The following is a 5,000-nucleotide window of genomic DNA, read 5'->3' as shown; positions in this document are numbered from 1 at the left end:
AGGCCTGCAAACTGCGGCTGGGACTTTCAGAGTCTCCCTTGAAGGATTGTTAAATGTGTGAATAGCAAGAAAAACAAAGCTAAGCTTTCAGCGCCCACCCAACTCTCTGGAACATTTCTTTGCATGAGAGGGAGTTTGGTGTGTGTGTGTGTGTGTGTGTGTGTGTGTGTGTGGTCAGAGACAAAGACAACAGGAGAGTCTGGTCCTAGCGTCTCAGACACACTCTCACAAGCACTCACACACACACACACACTCATGCACGCACACTCACACACACACACACACACACACACACACAAACACACGCCAATCCAACACAATGATTGGTTCTAATGGATGGTTCAGATCACAGACCATAGGGTGGTCTGTGGTCCGGGTGGTGTAGCGTGGTTCTGTTGGAGCATAGCACCAAAGTTGTATGTTCCATTCCTGCCGGGACCGCCTATACTGTACACACTCACTGTACTGTAAGGTAAACATGTCATCACAGGGCTTTAACACAAACACCACACACACACACACACACACACACACACACACACATAGACTCAAACATCTGCTTCTGAGAGAAGAGAGTGCTGTCTCGGGTGACAGCAAGATCAATGAGCAAGTACTTCTATCTCTCTGTCTCTCTCTCTGGGGCTGGGACTGAGACTAGGGCTGGGGGTAAGGCTGGGACTGAGACTGGGACAGTGGCTGGGGCTGGGGCTGAGATTGGGGCTGGGGCTGGGGCTGAGATTGGGGTTCAGGGCAGTAGACAGGGGTGTTCACTGGGGCAGACACCTCCACAAACAGGGAGCACTGTGGGAAGGCCGTCTGAGAAGAACAGCAGGACATGGAGGGGGTTTGGGTGAGTCGGTTCATACAGAACTATGGGTCTGGGTTTGGGTTTCACACACACACACACACACACACACACACACAAACACACCACACACCACACACCACACACCACACACACACACACACACCACACACACACACGGTCGGTCTGACCTGGGAGAAGCAGGTTGTTGATAAATCTCTCTCCATACGGAACGCTGCTGAGTTTGGTTTCAACTATAATGCCTTGAACACACACACACACATACAGAGTAAGTCTACAGGATACACACACATACACACACACACACACACACACACACACACACACACACACACACATTGTGACATCCAGAGGTGCGTAGGGTAAACAGTCGAGCCTGTTCTGAGGATTCAGATCTCTGCCATTCACACTGTGGTCCTGCTCTCCTTCACTCCAACTCTTTCCCTCCCTACCTCCCTCCCTCCCTCCCTGACTGGCCTGATCTTGTGTGGGGGATTCAGATGCTAATGAGAAGGAGGGAAAGGAGGTCATGGGCTTAACACACGTGGGAAACACACACACACACACACACAAACACACACACACACACACACACACACACATTGACCTCAGCTAACCAGCCTAAACCCCTCACAGAGCAGCATGGGAAACTCAAAAGGAGGACAAGCCACACAGAGAGGAGAGAGAGAGGGAGAGAGAGAGAGAGAGGGAGAGAGAGAGAGAGAGAGAGAGAGAGAGAGAGAGAGAGAGAGAGAGAGAGAGAGAGAGGGAGAGAGAGAGGGAGAGACCCATCCTCTATGTGTTGGCTGGCCTGTTTATAAAAGCCTCTCTGTCCATGACCTCTCTCTCTCTCTCTCCCCCCATCTCCCTCTGTCTCTCTCTCTCTCCCCCCCATCTCTCTCTCTCTCTGTCTCTCTCTCTCTCTCTCTCTCTCCCTCACCAGCCCATGGATGCCAGGCCATCATTGTTTTGCCCACCATGCCATCTCTATGAAAGCAACCTGGTATGTGGGGGGATTCTCTTCATACCATAACCCCCCCCCCCTTACACACACACACACACACACACACACACACACACACACACACACACACACACACACACACAATGCCCCCCCCCCCCCCCCTACCGAGAAGGAAAACATAGTGCCTCTTTTATGGCGTAAGGATGAACTGGACTGACTCACATACACACTCCAACATGACCAGTGCCAGAGAGAGTGTGTGTGTGTGTGTGTGTGTGTGTGTGTGTGTGTGTGTGTGAGTGTGTGTGTGTGTGTGTGTTGGTGAAAGGCCCATTGGAACTTTAGTGAATTGAAGATGGGACTCATTTAAAGGGTCTTTTCATCAGCTGGGACATTCACACACACTGATGAGAATCCCACATTCCTCAACAAACACTCAGCAGTGGGTTGTATACATCTCTCTCTCTCTCTCTCTCGCTCTCTCTCTCCAATGTTCCCAGAGACACTTCATTCAACCAATGAGCGGCCTCTAAACAGACTGCTCGTGAGCCAATGAGCTGCCTCTAAAGAGACCGCTCGTGAGCCAATGAGCTGCCTCTAAACAGACAGTGAACGAGCCAATGAGCTGCCTCTAAACAGACAGTGAACGAGCCAATGAGCTGCCTCTAAGCCATGTGAGAAAACAACTAGAGCCTAAATCTCCCAGTTAAAGAAAGGGTGGAGAGGGAGGGAGAGATGGAGGGAGAGATGGAGGGAGGGAGAGATGGAGGGTGGGAGGAAGGGTGGGAGGGAGTGAGGGAGGGAGAGATGGAGGGTGGGAGGGAGTGAGGGAGAGAGAGATGCCAAAACAGTCCTAAGTGGGTGGCGGAGAGAGCGTTTGTATTTGTGTTATCTGATGGCGTCATGCATGTCTCTCCTTCGTCTGAGGGACCGCTCGGTCGCCAGGGAGAACAGGGCAGGAGAGAGAGAGAGAGAGAGAGAGAGAGAGAGAGCTACTGCTTGATATTTCTGTGTGTATTAAAGCTAAGAGAAGGGCATCTATGGCAGGGTGTTATCAGACCAGGGAGTGTGTGTGAAGCAGCTCAAGCTGAACATCTCACAACTAGGCTACAAGTGTCAACTTTTAGTTTTCATTTTTGGCAGCCTGGGTCATGTTCACAAGCTGGTGGTTAGGGGGCTTTAGATGGGGGTAGTGGTGGTCTAGTGGATAGTGAGTTGGACTTGGGATCGGAAGGTTGTGAGTTCAAATCTCGCCTGAAGCCACACCACTACTAGTGTGCCCTTGGGTAAGGCACTTAGCCCTCAGTTACTCCAGGGGGAATGTCCCTGTAATTCGTAATTGTAAGTCGCTTTGGATAAAAGCGTCTGCTTAATGGCAAAATTATAATTAATTATCTCCAAGAGAAAGGCTAAACAGTTAGCAAGGTATTGCTCTATATCTGCAATTATCGGTAGCCGCTCAATATGGAGACCCTTAGAGTAGATATAGTTTTGCAGTAATGCTATTGTATCTGTTAACCCACATTTGAAACATCCTCTGTGTTAATATTGTATGTGTACGATGGTTGCTGTACAGTCACAAACGTAACTGAATGTCTCCCAATGAACTGACTGCACTGATAGTGTTTATGTCCTTAATGCACTTTGTATTTATCATAAATAAAGCATTTAAAATGTGTGTGCGTGCGAGTGTGTGTTTGTGTGTTTGTGTGTGTGTGTGTGTGTGTGTGTGTGTGTGTGTGTGTGTGAGACTAACGGCATGGTGCCATGGTTTGATTGGCTCTAAGGGTTAAATGGGGCGTGGCCAGCCAGAGCTCACACAGGAAGTCCAGGTTTGGAGAGGGCTCCGTCTGATAAGGCTAACAGGAAGCTGTCATGCCTGCGTGCTTCAGTGGGAGGCTGGCGGAGGCTGGGGGAGGCTGGGGGAGGTAGACATGGGAGGCCCTGCTGTGACTGGGTACAACCAGAACAATGGAGCTCTGGTGGTTAAAGGTCCTTAAAGGGACAGTTCACTATTTTACACTTTCTAGTCAGAAGGATCCTTACACTGAAACTAGGATAGGGACCTACGGCGTGTAGACACACACACACACACACACACACACACGCACGTACACACACTACCATTTCCTCTCTGCTCACGTTATCACCTTATACCACCTGATCCTGTATGCTATATCCACACAGGGAACACAGTGTGTGTGTGTGTGTGTGTGTGTGTGTGTGTGTGTGTGTGTGTGTGTGTGTGTGTGTGTGTGTGTGTGTACACGAAGAAGAGGATTCATTTTCTCTCCACTTCACCATTTCAGTTCAAACCCTCAAACCCTATTACCTGAGGGAAGCACACACACACACACACACACACACACACACACACACACACACACACACACACACACACACCCATGGGAACCAGAGGGAGATCGCCTTCTAGGCTCACACAGGGACAGGACCCGCAGTGTACGTGAGCGGGAGAGAATGTGTGTGTGTGTGTGTGTGTGTGTGTGTGTGTGTGTGTGTCTCTGTTCCATTAGTTGTGTTACCGTGGGCATCTGAGGCCTGGGGAGTGGGGGACCACAGGTTGGCTCTGATAAGCAGTGGTGTGTGTGTGTGTGTGTGTGTGTGTGTGTGTGTGTGTGTGTGTGTGTGTGATAAGCAGCAGGGGATGCTGTATGAAGAATGGCTGGCTCGGTGCCAAGTCCACTTGCCCGAGGACATTGTTCCATCCTGCCAGCGGGTGTGTGTGTGTGTGTGTGTGTGTGTGTGTGTGTGTGTGTGTGTGTGTGTGTGTGTGTGCGTGTGTGCCTGCCTGCGTGCGTGTGTCTGTGTGTCGCTGGGAATGGCCAGTGGACGATAATCACTTCAGGTTTCCACAGTGATTTCGTACAATGTTCCACAACAAGGTTGAAACGGCGTCTCACATATATAAAGGGAATTCAACCTTTGTTCTTCAGTACAACCTTGATACTGTGGACCATAACATACTTAGTGAGAGACAGTGAAAAATGGGTCGGCCTCTCTGGTCCAGTCTTAAACTGATTTAGGACTTGATTCAGGACCGAGATTTCTTTGTGGCCCTTGGTGACCACAACTCAAAACTACAGTGTGACCTGTGGAGTTCCCCAGGGGTCCATTCTAGGACCGTTGCTTTTCAGCCTATACATGCTACCCCTCAGCTCTGTCATCAGGAGTCACAGCGTTAACTATCAT

The 5,000-nt window shown here is 50.1% G+C and overlaps 1 protein-coding gene across 1 annotated transcript in view; it reads right to left on the bottom strand.

The window, feature by feature from the left end:
• LOC308163190 (phospholipid phosphatase 3-like) overlaps positions 1-5,000 on the bottom strand; it is a gene marked incomplete at its 3' end in the record, with an annotated part of 23,324 nt that overhangs the window by 6,235 nt on the left and 12,089 nt on the right.

This window comes from Nansenia antarctica (genome assembly GCF_963989245.1).
Source record: "Nansenia antarctica genome assembly, contig: SUPER_7_unloc_1, whole genome shotgun sequence".
NCBI lineage: Eukaryota > Metazoa > Chordata > Actinopteri > Argentiniformes > Microstomatidae > Nansenia > Nansenia antarctica.
The sequence above is the reverse complement of the archived record's forward strand: the minus strand, read 5'-3'. Positions and strand labels throughout refer to the sequence as shown.